Source organism: Carassius carassius, chromosome 21, assembly GCF_963082965.1.
Source record: "Carassius carassius chromosome 21, fCarCar2.1, whole genome shotgun sequence".
In the NCBI taxonomy this organism is placed as follows: domain Eukaryota; kingdom Metazoa; phylum Chordata; class Actinopteri; order Cypriniformes; family Cyprinidae; genus Carassius; species Carassius carassius.
Window position 1 is genome coordinate 339,562 of NC_081775.1, and position 16,227 is coordinate 355,788.

Below are 16,227 nucleotides of genomic sequence, written 5' to 3' on the forward strand. Positions count from 1 at the left end.
AGCCCACTGAATTAACGCCACTCCCAATGTCTGGAGCATCTCCTAATCTACTCATGTGTGGTGCGGGAGAATGTTCATCAGTGCGTAAGCGTGTGGACGAGAGTACAGGTCGGCCTAGTACACCAGCACCTTTAACCGGCGTGCTTTCCACCCTACTCATAAACCTACCCCTCCCTAGGTTTACTCCCACTGCATCCCCAACACTAAGTGGTGTCTGCACATGCTTGCCATCAGTCATTTTTAAAAAAAAAAGTTGTGTTGTGATAGACTATGATAATAATATGTGAATTACTAGTACATACGAATATGGGTTGCAAAAAAAACAATGTAAAATTATACTAGCTGAGATAGAGGCAATTAAAAGTTACAATTTACACAATAATATCAGCCCTTGTACTTGTCAATGTCCCAAAGAGATTCCTACTCGTCACAGCAACCACCGGCGATCACCCTGGCGATGATCTGAAGCAGAGATATCCGGGTCATGGCACCAATGTAGCCGGCGTGGTCTGCACTTCGCCGACTACTGCGTTGTGTTCTGGTGCACTGATGAGAGGACACTGACTTTCCTCAAGGCACTTTATTCGGCTCACTGTTAAGTTTCAAAGAGAGCAAAAATTCAGGATTCAATCCTCGAATTAGAATCAGCCTCTCTCAATCACGTAGAATGCAGACTGAACATTTAATCACATTCATAAATCAGAAAATAAAATACAAAAGAATAATTAAACATATCACATTAGGCATATATATATATATATATAACGTGTATGTGTCACATTGCATGTTATCTCTGTTCATCACTCTGGGCTTTTAGCTCTTACATTAACATTATGCAACATGAAATAAACTATCTGTTCAATAGTTAATACATATACAGTAATATGCGCAAAGCAACACGTACATGCTTTACATCTGAGCTTTTTAGTGCCATTGAACATTAATCAATACAAGAAAATTTTTTAAATGAACACATTATATTCATAACCTGGTATTGGGAGTACATACCTGTTAAGTTTCAAAGAGAGCAAAAATTCAGGATTCAATCCTCGAATTAGAATCAGCCTAACATAAGAAAAAGGACAACTGAAACGTGGGCTGTGACACAAGAGGATAGAATGGCGATCGCTAACATACAGCTAAACAAAACACGAGGTTAGCTATGTTAGCAGTTTCTCAAACTCTCAAAACAGCAAAATTCTCGACACATCTCAATTAAATGTAAGTGCACTCATCATAAATTACACATACAAGTTACCATGTGCACTGAAACTAAAGTTTTAAAAGGTATATCTCAATCTTTACATTGCGCTAACGTGAACACATACCTCTCTCAATCACGTAGAATGCAGACTGAGAAAAGAACGCGAAAATCCAGTATATGACCTCACATCCAATAGAGGGCGCACATACACAAAAAGTAACTCTCCCAATACCTATAAAGCTACCATGACATAACTGAACAATACAGTATTTTGGTGAAATAAACTCACAAACAATAGAAAATAAAAGATAAAAGGTTGCAAAAATATATGTCATTCTTTGACCTGTTACACTCGCGATGGAGTGGCTGTGAATCACACCGATCCGTTCACATGCTCTGGTCGGGTGTATGCGGAGCTCAGAAAAAGCACAGGTCAGAGCAGCACGCGAATGAAACATTTAAAAGCACATGTAAATGAGAGAGTAACTCTAGCGCTGAGTTAACATTGCTGTGAATGCATGTGACATTGTTCAGTATATGATGGAGGCACCAGAACTGCAGCTGATAGAATGTGCTCTGTAGAACAATACTACGATATTCCTTCAAAAGCAGATCGTGGAGACATTTTTATCGTCCACGATCAAAAATAGTCATATCGCACACCCCTAGTTTATTGTTTATTTACATAAAAGGTAGGCTATATTTGTGCATAAAGTTGCGGATCAAAGTGTATTCCCGGTCCTGCCCACTGACATGTTTTTCCTGTCCAGTCCCAATCCCCTGATTAATAGTGATTTTGTTCCCAATCCCTAGGGATTCCTGCGGGATTCCTGAAAAAATGTCAGCCTCTAATCTGAAGCAGGTGCACAAAAAGCTGCTGTCACATGGCATGTGAGTACTTAACCATGTTCTCTTTAATAGCTTACTGCTTAAACTGTCAAATACACACGAGTTTACTGCACATGTTAAAATTACAAATGACTTGCTTTTTGCGTTAGATCAAGACTGTATCTCATTGCTAGTTTTACTTGATCTAAGTGCTGCGTTCGACACCATAGATCATGACATACTCCTAGATCGATTACAAAACAAGACTATACAGGTATTCAAGGGCAGGCTCTAAGATGGTTTAGATCCTACCTGTCCAATCGCTACCACTTTGTTTATTTAACTGGGGAGTCATCTCATTTATCATCAGTAAAATATGGAGTACCACAAGGATCTGTCCTAGGTCCTCTTCTATTTTCAATATATATGTTACCCCTTGGTAATATTATAAAAAATACGGGATTAGTTTCCACTGTTATGCTGATGATACTCAGCTATATATCTCAAAAAGACCAGATGATACTTCTAAATTATCTAAACTAACAGAGAGTGTTAAAAATGAAAATTATTGGTCATCCAATATTTTACTTCTATTAAATTCAGATAAGAGAGAGATAATTAATTATTGGACCAAAAAAACAGTACACAGAATCTAGTAGACTACAGTTTGCAACTAGACGGATATACGGTTACTTCCTCTATGGTCAAATATCTGGGTGTTATATTAGAAAGCAACCTTTCTTTTGAAAACCATTTTTGCCATGTTACAATAACAGCATTCATCTTCGAACACTGACAAGCTACGAAAACATGTTAGCTTTTCTGCATCAGAAACAGTAAGTTCATGCATTCACCTCTAGACTGGACTATTTTAATGCACTTTGAGGAGCATTCATACTATAATAATAGAAAAGAGGAGCTAAAGACAAGATTTTATGTCAAATCCTATCCAAAATATGGCCAAAATGGTTTCTTCTACACATACAGTAAAAGTCCTCCACAAGAAAATAAACTTTCACAGAAGTTAATAAACAATAATGGCCATCTATGTTTTGTTAGTTCCTCTTCAGGAACTCGAGCTACGTCGAAGCGCTACAGGTAACGCGTCTAGCGTGAGCGACTCTGAATATCGTGTGTAATCAGTCCAATGGAAGAGCGTGACGTCAAGGGCGGGGTGACGTAAGCGACTAGGAAGCTATAAAAGCACATGCCGCGCAGCTGGCGTCAGCTTCGCCTCTTCAGCAAGCGCTCTGTGTGTGAATGTCCTCAGTTTGTCTTGTGAGTCTTATTTACTGTTGTCGGTCCAGTAGAGCTCCAAACCATGTCTAAGAGCAAGGCGAAAACAAAGCATTTAAAAGGCGAATCCGGATCGCGTTTCAGGCAGTGTGTTCCTCCCTGCCCACGATATATAACACGCAGGGATACACACAGTCTGTGCATGGTCTGCCTGGGTTCGAAGCACACTGTGTCGGCTCTCGAGGGAGCCAACTGCCCGCATTGCGAGAGATTGTCGATGCGGCTGCTTCGTTCCCGGGGGGCTCTCTTTGAGGAGGGAGCCTTCACCAGCTTTCCCCGCGGTGCTGGCCCCGCTTCTGCTGAGGCAGAATGGCAGCTGCACTCGTGGGGTTCGCAAGTGGATTTGGTGGGCAAGTCCCTATCTCCTTCCACTTCCGCCAGATCCGGCGCCAAATCTCTGGAGTCGGAAGCACGCTCTGCGGTTCCTTCCACCCAGGTAGAGGGATCGACACTCCGCCTCTCTTCCCTCCGAGGAGGTCGATGTGGAGTCTGTCGACAGGGATTCACCACCCCATTCACCACAATACGAGGAGCTCTTAGAGGTGGTTACTCGCGCGGTGGCCAAATTAAACATCAAATGGCCCGCTGAGAAAACAGCAGAACCGCAGCAAAGCAAGCTCGATGAACGCTTCCTGCGGGCAAGTCAACCACCTCCAACCTGGGGCCTTCCATTCTTTCCCGATCTGCACGAAGAAATAGCTAGATCATGGAAATGTTTTCAGCTCGCCTCTACATCCCCTCATCAGATTATTATGGCAATGTGGTGGGGATGGGAGAGCACGGCTATAGAGCGATGCCTCGGGTGAAACAGATGCTCGCGTGCTATCTGTCCCCCGGAGCCGCATCATCTCTGAAGGCCCCGGCGTTGCCCTCCAAGCCGCTCAGAACAACCTCGGCTTTGGTGGGCAAAGGGTATGCGGCAGCAGGGCAGGCTGGTGCGTGTCTGCACACCATGGCAGTGTTACAGGTGTACCAATCCGGCCTTCTAAAAGAGCTAGACGAGGAAGAGGAGATCAAGTCCCATGATATTTCTTTTTATTTTAACTCGATATTTCAGAGTTAAGACGGACCGTTGATCTCTCCCTCCGCACCACCATGGAGACCGCCCGAGCAATTGGTGGCAGCGGAGAGACATTTATGGCTGACCCTGTCCGAAATGAAAGAGCGGGACAGGGTCTGTCTAATGGACGCCCCAATCCAGCCTTCTGGCCTGTTCGGCGACGCAGTCAGTACTGTCGTTGACAGGTTTTAGGAGGCATGAAAACAAGTGGCGGCGTTCCATAAGTTCCTCCCTCGTCGCTCTCTCGGGGCATCTGGGCGGGAGATGCCCCAGCTGCATGCCAGCTCCTCGTATCGAGAAGTTCAAAAACACGCTCTTGGCCGAGGTCTTCTAGGCCCAAGCAAGATCTTAGGGCAGTTATTGAAGCCAAGAAGTCCTCGGCCAAGAAGCCCTGACGCCAGAAGGTCAGGGCTTCAGAGGGCAGCCTCTGCTGGGGTAGAGCAGCATACAACGCAGTACACGGTGCCCATCTCGCCTCAGTGCCCTCTGGGGGCCGGTCTGCCAACCCTGCCAGTGTTCCAGGGCGCAGCGGTCCCCAGCGAGCCGCACTCTCAGTATCTTCCATCTGCGCGCATAGTGCCCTGCGGGGGCCTCTTACACCAGGGGTCAGTCTCGAGAGACTGATTCCCTTAATAGATTATTTAGCAGCATGGAAACTACTGCCAAATGTATCTTAATGGGTCCTGCGCACAGCAGAAAAGTTCAAAATGCTCATGATCACGCATGTTGTAGCTCAGATCAGGTCCGAGGACTGGTTTGTCACAATAGATCAAGATCTAGAAAAAGAAAAAAAGGGCAACCATCTGCTTCCCACGGTTCAGGACCCACCCCTGCTGAGGCATGGAGGGGAATAAGCTCGTGGGGATCACAATTGGATCTGGCTGACGAGTTTAGGACTTTCCTTTTCGCACTCGTCGGTGATGGACGAGAGAGAGCCTTGGGAGGATGATGTTGTATCTTTAACACTTTCCGATACTGAGGATAGTGCTCTGCTGGGTTCTACCCAGGAAAAGCAGGAGATGTTTGAGGATGGACGAAGAAACTGAGGCTGAGCCTTTTCGATCCTCCTGCCCTGCGTATGTAGAGCTACTGGAGGATTGTGCCACGACAAAGTTGGACTTGCCATGGAAGTGCGCTAACAAGGTGACGCCTAGAGGTCACCTGGACAAGCGTTATCTTTCTGACCATAGCCCTCGAGCTCAGGTGAGGTTTCCATTTCTGCCTGACCTACATGCAGAGATTGAAAAGGAATGGAAGAAGCCATTTTCTTCTCGCATCCATCGGTTTCAGCAAAAGAGATATGCCAACATCGAGGGGATGCGTGAAAGCGTCTATGAGAGGATGCCCCCTGTAGAACGAGCTCTCTAAGCCCCTTCAGGATACATCTCGCTTAAATGGCAAGGCATACGCAGCAGCAGGTCAGGCTGTAGCTTCATTACATATGATGGCGGTGCTTCAAGCATATCAGGCTGATCTGCTAAAAGACCTGGATAAAGACGAGGGTCTTTCTCCTGATCAAGTAGCCGAGCTGCACCGCAACGCAGATCCCTCTCTTTGTGCTACCAAGCAGGCCGCCTCTGCAATGGGCAGGTCTATGGTGACCATGGTGGTAATGGAGAGACACCTCTGGGTGAACTTGGCAGACATCGGGTAGAGAGAAAAGGCTTTCTTCTCGATGCTCAGGTGTCGCCTTCCTAACTTTTCATTACCTCCATTGAGATGGTAATTGAGAAGTTTGGGGAGGCAAAGGCGCGCTCAGCTGCTTTCAGATCCTTTGTTCCACGAAGGTCCAGGTCACTGAGCCCAAACAACATAAGGGTCCTGGTCCGTCTTGAACTGAGGATCAGAGACAGGCAAAGAAGGCTAATGTAACAACTCACACTCCTCCCCTACCTGTGGGTAGGGGTAAAAGGAATCATGGGTCAAGGGGGAGGTAGGCAAGACTTAAGGGATGTGATCCAGACGAGGCATCAGCATTCTCGTCTGAAGCGATACTTAGTATCTATCATTTTCTCTTTGGGGTTTTTTACATCTGCCCTGCTCATCCCCTTCCTAATTCCCCTGTAACCGCCAGCTCTCCACCTGACCGAGGTTGGGTGGAAACTTCTTGCATAACAGTCTCCTACGCTGGACCTATGTTGTTTCAGTTGGTCCTATGGTGCATAGTAACCAACTCACTGATGGTCCGGTCTGGTGCTCGTCTTCATTATGTCCAGCCGGTATGATAGCCCTGATTCAGATTCATTTTTCAGGTGGTCAGATCACAGGTTTCTACGGGAGCCTTCTTGATCATCAGGCCTGGCATGGCACTGCAAGGAATTTCATGGATGTCCGGCCAGGTCACCCTGAGGGGCTTTCTGGCCGCTCTGGTTTTTGCTGACGCAACAGGTGCGAAGTGGAGGTTGCAGTTACAGAAGTCTTTTTGTATATGCTGCCTCAGGTGATGCTCCCCTCTGCGATGCTTAGGAACCTTTAAGTACAAATGCTAAGCTCTGTGTACTTTCTGAAAACCACATGGTGGTGAGTGTGCACGTTGAACAGTTTGCATACTTTCTAAAATCCATGTAAGGGTTAAGTTTGCATGCAAGACTGCACACTTTCTGTAATCCTGTACGGTAAGGGTTACGCGCTCAGCTTCGTTCCCTTTCTTGAGATGGTTAAACCTTGTCTCCTTGGGCTCCACTCAACATGAGGGGCTATTTGGGCGGTTCTCGTAGTTCTTTAGCAGCACTCCCCTTTACCAAGAAGGGTTGCCTATGAGTGCACTACTCTCTTTCTGTATTTCAGAGTTCTCCTCTCATGTGAGATCTCATCTGAGTTCTCTGTTATTTCCCAGGAGCGCTCCAGCATTATTTCCACACATTGAGTTGATGACTCTCAAACATATCAGAATCAGAATCAGAATGAGCTTTATTGCCAGGTATGTTTACACATACAAGGAATTTGTTTTCGTGACAGAAGCTCCGCAGTACAACAGAATGACAGCGACAGAACATAAAACACATAATAAAAGAGTTCAAAGAGGGAGTGTGCTGGATGTGAGGGGTCCAGAGTGATTTTAACAGCCCTTTTGCTCACTCTGGATAAGTACAGTTCTTGAATAGATGGGAGAGTTGAACCGATGATTCGCTCAGCAGTCCGGACTACCCTCTGTAGTCTTCTGAGGTCAGATTTAGAAGCTGAGCTGAACCAGACAGTTACTGAAGTGCAGAGGATGGATTCGATGATGGTGGAGTAGAACTGTTTCAGCAGATCCTGTGGCAGGTTAAACTTCCTCAGCTGGCGAAGGAAGTACAACCTCTGCTGGGCCTTTTTCACAATGGAGTCAATGTGAATGTCCCACTTCAGGTCCTGAGAGATAGTGGTGCCCAGGAACCTGAATGACTCCACTGCAGTTACAGTGCTGTTCATGATGGTGAGTGCGGGGAGTGCAGGGGGGTTTCTCCTGAAGTCCACGATCATCTCCACTGTTTTGAGCGTGTTAAGCTCCAGGTTGTTGAGAGTGCACCAGACAGCCAGCTCTTTAACCTCCTGCCTGTAAGCAGACTCGTCACCGTCCTGAATGAGGCCGATGAGTGTGGTGTCATCTGCAAACTTCAGGAGCTTGACAGAGGGGTCCTTAGATGTGCAATCGTTAGTGTACAGGGAGAAGAGCAGTGGGGAGAGAACGCAGCCCTGGGGAGCTCCGGTGCTGATTGTACGGGTGCTGGATGTGTATTTTCCCAGCCTCACTAGCTGCTGCCTGTCTGTCAGGAAGCTGTTGATCCACTGACAGACGGAGGTGGGCACGGAGAGCTGAGTTAGTTTGGGCATGAGGAGGTTTGGCATGATCGTGTTAAAAGCCGAGCTGAAGTCCACAAACAGGATCCTCACATAGGTCCCCGGTCTGTCTAGGTGTTGCAGAACATAATGCAGCCCAATGTTTACTGCATCGTCCACAGACCTGTTTGCTCTGTAGGCAAACTGAAGAGGATCCAGCAAGGGTCCAGTGATGTCCTTCAGGTGAGCCAGGTGATATTGTTTTGGGATGCACCATTCGATCTATGAGCTGCTCTATCAGAGTGCCATGAGAGACCCCTCCTTAGTACAGTATTTAAAATCCATGTTCTGTTAAGTGTGCATGTGAAATCTTTGCACACTTTCTGAAATCCACATTGATAAGTTCGCAGGAACGCTCTGCGTTCTTTCTAAAATCCCATATTGTGAGGGCTACGCGCGATTGCTTCATGCCCTTTCATGAGTTGGTAAAAGCCCCGTTCATCTTGGGCGCCACTCCACCTATGTATCCTTGCATACCTATCTAAACAGCGTGTTGCTACTAGGGATCTGTTGAGACAGCTCTTTCATCAAGCTTATGCAAGCGGTAGCCCCTGTGTGACAGACAAGAGTTAAAAATATAGTATAAAAATATATAGAGTATAAAATTCTAGGTTCTTTACCGTATCCCTTTAAAGGAATCTTTCTTGATTCAAAGCCTTCAGCTTCAACGAAATTTGGAGGATTATACTGAAAATATGCACCAAGTTTCATTGGCCATTGAAGTTGACCCACCATTGTCAAAAGCATGTGGTTGCTAATCCTGTACTCTCAGTAACTTGCAGCCCAGTTATCTCCAGAGCCTCTCTGCAATATGGCTCATATATCAGAATATTGTCACAACATAGCTGCCATTCCAGAGACTCATACCAGGATGGCCACCAGCCTCAGTATCTTCCCAAGAGAGCCACTAACTAACAGTCTCTTCTCAAGATGGCCCACAGCCCAGATTCTCTTCCCAAGATGGCCTGCTCCTCTCATGGCAGTGGTGCCCTCTTCCGGACTCTCTGTATAAACATCTAATGACCACAAAGGTTGTTCCTGAAACCTCAGTCTGCCCTGTCACGGACAGGAGGCCACCTGTGAACGTCTGTTTACCCTGTTCTGGCCAAGGAGGTCATTTATGAATTTTCTGCCTGTCCAGCCACAGCCAAAGAGTCTATTAACCCTCTGTACTGTCTACGTGTCCTTTTCCGGCCGCAGAGGCCATTGTTAAGTGATCAAGTGCAAAAACCACAAGTGTGGGTATTTGGACGAGGCAAATATTCAGCACAAAAACATTAATTGTGCTGAAATGTCTTTTGTTTAACATTTATATCTAGGTTTAAAAGTCAACATACAGTGCAAGTAATTTATGAGAGTAGGAAGTGAATTGTCGGAACATAAATATCAGACGCTTTTACAGGATACAGAAATGACAGTAAGTGGTGACTGACTGTGATCAAAGTGCATGTGACGCATGTTCCTGCAGAGTATTACTGTGATTTTATTTGTCTTTATTATTTTTATTGTTTTTATTTTTGATCTAGAGATTTAAACTATATTCACTATATAGCCTACAGTGATTAACAAATTTATTAAAACAAATTTATGTAAGGTTTTAAACCAATTTTGCAAGGTTTGTGCCACTGCTACTCTTAACTAACAGTATTGATAATTACCAAAATTATTTTTTAGCTTTCTGTATTTGTTAGACCTCCAATATGCGTAATCTTTTTAGTAACAGTAGTAAGCTATTTTAATGCTATAGTATAACTATTGCTATTATTCTCTGAAAGGCAAAAACAAATTTAATACAAGTAAGTGACAAGTGCTTTATAGTGTTTTTTATTCAGATACCCAATTAGCCAAAAAGTACATGAATAATGCCAGCAAGCATTTGAGCTGTTAAAGCAAGGGAGACCATATACAAAATATTATGTGAATAAATACTATCTAGTTGTTTCAGTTTGTTTTGTCCAAAAATGACAATAAGATATTTTTTTTTTTTTTTGACAGATTACTAAAATAGTTGTGTTTTGTCTTATGATGGGTGGTCTAATAAATTGTTAAGCACTGTATGTTTTCATAGCATTCAGTTGGCACATTTGTTTTAAGGATATTGGGCAGAATGTGGAATAGTGTGTTTTTGGCAGTGAAATAAAAAAAAAGAAAATTGGGGTTTAGTAATCCAATTAATCAAAAAAATAATTGGCCAACTAATCGATTATCAAAATAATCGTTACTTGCAGCCCTAGTTTTGTGACATCCATTCTGATAACACCAAAATTAACTTAAATTGCTTTCAGTTTTGATCATACAAAAAGAGCAATACATCAATCAAATCTGTAAAGGGTCTTCTTTTATTTGTATACACATTTAATAAAGGCAAAACTTTGTGCATTTACAAAATAAAGAAAACAAATGAGGCGTGCTGTCTGCTGCCTTAGTCTGCATGATCTTCATTTAGAAATGTGTCATTAAAATGATCTGTAATACTCAACAAAGAGACATGAGAGATATATCTACAGTAGGTGGACAACCAAAATGGCTATTACTGCTACATGTACCGCCACCGTAGGGCCACAGCGTTAACTACAAGTCAGTAGCGTGTTACTCGTGAAACTAACCCCAGGTGGTGCAAAGGGACGAGTTCCAAACTGACTGTAATTGTAAAATTTTGGTTTGTAAATGGAGATGAAACAAAGAAATAAAACAACAATTACATTATAATATAACATTGTAACATACTTAAAAACCATTCAAAAAAGTGAGTTAATTTCAAAATGTGGGATAGTCTTAGGCTACAGTCTATGCATCAAAAATTAAAAGAAAAACCTTTACACAAAGGCTCTTACTGCATGCTATTGTTATTAAAAAGTCTTTTACACACACACATGTATATACACTCACGTAAAGGATTATTAGGAACATCATACTAATACTGTGTTTGACTCCCTTTCGCCTTCAGAACTGCCTTAATTCTATGTGGAATTGATTCAACAAGGTGCTGAAAGCATTCTTTAGAAATGTTGGCCCATATTGATAGGATAGCATCTTGCAGTTGATGGAGATTTATGGGATGCACATCCAGGGCAGAAAGCTGCCGTTCCACCACATCCCAAAGATGCTCTATTGAGTTGAGATCTGGTGACTGTGGAGGCCATTTTAGTACAGTGAACTCATTGTCATGTTCAAGAACGCAATGGAGAACCAATTCGAAATGATTCGAGCTTTGTGACATGGTGCATTATCCTGCTGGAAGTAGCCATCAGAGGATGGGTACATAGTGGTCATAAAGGGATGGCCATGGTCAGAAACAATGCTCAGGTAGGCTGTGGCATTTAAACGATGCCCAATTGGCACTAAGGGGCCTAAAGTGTGCCAAGAGAGTTTGACTCCTAACCCTAGGGTTGTGGGTTCGAATCTCAGGCCGACAATACCATGACTTAGGTGCCCTTGAGCAAGGCACTGAACCCCCAACTGCTCCCCGGGCGCCGCAGCATAAATGGCTGCCCACTGCTCCGGGTGTGTGTTCACAGTGTGTGTGTGTGTTCACTGCTCTGTGTGTGTGCACTTTGGATGGGTAAAATTCAGTCAAAGTTGCTCTTCTATCAGCTTGAATCAGTCGGCCCATTCTCTTCTGACCTCTAGCATCAACAAGGCATTTTCGCCCACAGGACTGCCACATACTCGATGTTTTTCCCCTTTTCACACCATTCTTTGTAAACACTAGAAATGATTGAGCATGAAAATCCCAGTAACTGAGCAGATTGCGAAATACTCAGAGCGGCTAGACTAGAGACACTCTCTGTTCTTGTCATCACATAACTATTTGGTGTTTTAAACCGCGCAGGTGCACGAGAGAGAGCCTATGGAATCACCAATAATTGAAAAAATATACTTTCAAACATACTGATAAACTAACATTGAATACCAAAATACTGTATTTAAAACAGCTAGTATATACAGTATATATAGTTGGATGCAACTGTCATATCGGCTGTCCTGTGACAAATCTGCCGGATCTGCACACGGAAGTTATCAGTCTAAATGTTCTGCAAAATCAGTCAACGGTGAAAATCAATAGTAGATTTCATTTAAAGTCCAACAGTTTAACACTAATATTGGACATAAACGAAAATGTTAAATATAAAGTATTCAAAACAGGTAAGTTCATTTATTTGGAATAAAGTTAAATTGAACCGCTGCATCAGTCATACATCGCTCCGCACTGAAATACCTTAATATGCAGATGACCTTATATCTGCGTCTGTGGATGGAGACTTTGTAACGGCCAAAACTATGTATTTTGCATGCATTACATTATCGTGCCAGGGCATGAAAATAATAACAAGGTGGCAGAGCGAACTTTTCATCCATAGTGGTTCTCACAAGTCCTTCTACGTCATCACCACATAGTGAGTGTTATAAGTTAAATGATCAGTCTTTAAGTGAAGGACTACGTGAACCACTATGGATAAGTTTGCTCTGCCGCTTTGTTATTATTTTGTCTTTACTGTATTTGTAACGCCAAGAAAGAGTTAATCTCTCATGTATGAGAAGAGCTTGTTGCCGAGTATCAGCCATTAAATATGTGGGACACCAACTCCTAGTTTTCTATCTCTTTCATTTCATGTATTTAACAAGTTATCCGAGTCAAAGCGTTACAAATTCTTCAACAGGCTCTAATTCTCATTTGCGCACGCACACGCTGTGTGTGTGCAGGGGCGGACTGGCCATCTGGAGCACCGGTGAGCCCACCCGGTACACAAATAATATATAATATAATTATATATATATATATATATATATATATATATATATATATATATATATATATATATTAAATGACGTAAATCATAATATTACATCTCTTTTCTACGCAAATGGATGAGTGAGTCGATCACGCGGCCGACAAGGAGCGTGTTTTGCCCTCCCTCCCTGTTTAGTTTGGTCTACTCCATTGCATATCTTGAAACATGCCCCCTTTAATGTGGTCTAATTTACTGAGAGAGAGAGAGACAGGTTTATCTGGTACAACAAATTTCTCTGAGCAGCAGGCCACTGTATATGTTCACTTAAAACATAACTGACTGTTTACGAGAATACTTGCAGAGACAATTATTTTTAGATAATTGTGTGTGTATGTGTTCAGAAGTTACGATACGCAAAAGATGAATCAGTTCTGTGTACACGCATTGTCTGAATCGCTGCTCTCAGCGTGTGCTTTGAACGAGTGCACGCAAGCTCTGAACGCACGCGAATGGTTTAAAAAGCTTGAATTGGCAAGATTTTGAAACAAGTGCAAATGATCAACTTCGATCCGTTTCACCCCTTCAAACATGTGAACAACGTGAATCATGTCAGGAATTTTTCATCACTATTCATGATAGCCCTTCGGGCAGGCGGTGATATATTTTGGAGCCCTACTGGAAAACACAATAGCCCCGGGATGTCCGGCTAGCGATTTTGCGACCTCTGCACCTCAGATCTATCCAGTTTGTGAACCATTAGTTTCCACACTGGTTACATTCAACAAAATAAATTATTATTTTAAAAGGTTAACTCAAAAGAATAATCTGTTCACGAATCGGATCATGAACTTGTATTACCGAGTCAAAGATGATCTATTATTGAGCATCTCGAATAAATAAATACTTCAAGTTCATCTGTAAAGCACATAAAGATATCGTTTGAGTTTATAAACTTCTATTTCATGCATGAGGGAGAATGTTTGTGTCATGATGATGAGCATCGATCACTAGGAGTTGCTGAATGAACAGCTACTGCAAGCAGGTTTTTTTGTTTGTTTGTTTTGTTTGTTTCAACGGAGGATCAGTTGCCCTATTGTTTAAAATCCTCAAACTGTATACTTAAATATTAAATTAATAAATGACATCAAAACAGGGGCGGATGCATTATGATGTGGTGGGCTGCTGTGGGCCAGAAAGTCCAGGGCCACTTTTTGGTCCTAGTCCGCCCCTGTGTGTGTGTGTGTGTGTGTGTGTGTGTGCGTGAGTGAGTGTGTATGAGTGTGATAGTCTCTGTGTTTGAGTGTGTGTGTGTGTGAGTGTGTATCTGTGTGTGTGAGTGTGAGAGTCTCTGTGTGTGTGTGTGTTTGTGTGTGTGTGTGTGTGTGTGTGTGTGAGAGAGAGAGAGAAATACACTGCTGAAGTGAAATAGCTGGGCAGTTTATTAGACAAATTGTAATAGGCATTGTAATATACAACCCTAATATATATAAACATACGTATATATATATATATATATATATATATATATATATATATATATATATATATATATATATATATATATATATATATATATATATTTATGGTTTAAAAGAAAAATGTTTTCATTTCGGTTTGTTCATGGCAAAAAAAAAAGAAAAAATCCTTCAGGTTCCATATGCTGAGCGAAATGATAGCATTTAGCATTTAGGAAGAACTCTTATTAACTGATCTTATTAACAAATTCGGCCGTGGTTAGGCTAAATCAAAATATATACATAAAAAAAAATTCTAATTGTTATAAAATGTAATTGTAATGAATTAAAAACTCCGTAATCATCGGGAAGGAGGCGGGAACCGGCGGACAATCAAACAAAGACTTTAATTACAAAATAAACACAAAACAGCGCACCAGCCCCTCACGGACGACTGGTGTGCACAAATAAAAATCACAACACAACTAAAATCCCAGGCCTGGTCCTCTCTCGTCCTTCCCTCCCTCGGCCCCGCCCCACTCGCCACATATCCCCATCGCCCCTCGCAGGCCGGGGGGTACCCACGAGACTGCGCTCTACTCCCCCCCCCCCCCCTCCCTCCGGGGGGGACCGCTCACGGGGACCTGCGGGAACCTGGGGGTAGGACAGACGAGGCGAGAGAAAAGGAGATGGAAGGAGGAGCGACAGAGACGAGAGAGGGGAGAAAAAAAAAAAAAATCCGGTTCCCAGACGCACTGCTGCTCGGCCCTCCACCAGCTGGGTGATCTCCTCTGCGGTGCCTGGCAGTGGCACTGGACGGCCCTCGGCGGACGGCATGACACTCCTCCGCCGCCCGGTGGACGGCGACGGCTCCTCCGGTTTCGGGCAGCCGGCAGGAGTCCCCAGTTCCCTGCTCCTCCCCGTTCCGGCGGATGGCAGCAGGCTCCGGCCACCTGGCGAACGGCGCCGACTCCTCCGCTCCCTCACGGACGGCAGCCGTCTCTCCACATCGTGGGCGGCCGGTAGCGAGCTCGCCCGTCCCCGGCAACTCACTCCAGCCCACCGCCTCGAGCGTCCATGGCGGCACACTCCTCGCCTGCTCGTTGGCACCGCGGATTCACCACAGCGGCGAGGGATCTTCAGCAGTGCGTCCCTCCTTCTCCCGGGCTTCGGCACCACTGTAATGAATTAAACCTTCCTAATCATCGGGAAGAAGGAGGCGGGAACCGGCGGACAATCACAATGAACATTTTAATAATACAAAATAAACACAAAACAGCGCACCAGCCCCTCACGGACGACTGGTGCGCATAAAATGAAACCAAAACACAACTAAAATCCCAGGCCTGGTCCTCTCTCGTCCTTCCCTGTCGTCGCTCCAGTTTTATATCCTTCCATCTCCTACGTGGGACTCGAGACCGGCGGTGGGCCGCAGGTGCCACTGATTTGCCCAATCATTGCCGGCCTCACTCCTTGTTCTCACGTCCCTCGGCCCCGCCCCACTCGCCACAGTAATTTCCCCCCCTCTTTATTAACTGCGTTGTTAGTGTTGGTATTGTATCAGACACATGCACTTAATATGAAAAACAAGCTCAAATGGAGTTAACAAGGTTTATGAGGAGATCTGTGTTTTGTCTGTCAAATGAACGGCTGCATCAGAGACAAGTGCATCTCATTATATGCTTTCATAAACTTTTACAGGTTATATACATATATACATCTGATATATGTTTCAGAAGTGGGCGTGGCATAATGGCTCAATAACGGCAGTTGTAAAATTTCAATGGTGTGCCTCGAGCTACATTTTAAGTACATGCATGAAAATCGGTACAC

At 44.0% G+C, this 16,227-nt stretch overlaps 1 protein-coding gene across 2 annotated transcripts in view; it reads right to left on the bottom strand.

Moving 5' to 3' along the window:
- prickle2a (prickle homolog 2a) overlaps positions 1-16,227 on the bottom strand; it is a 152,629-nt gene that overhangs the window by 109,017 nt on the left and 27,385 nt on the right. The window lies entirely within an intron of this gene.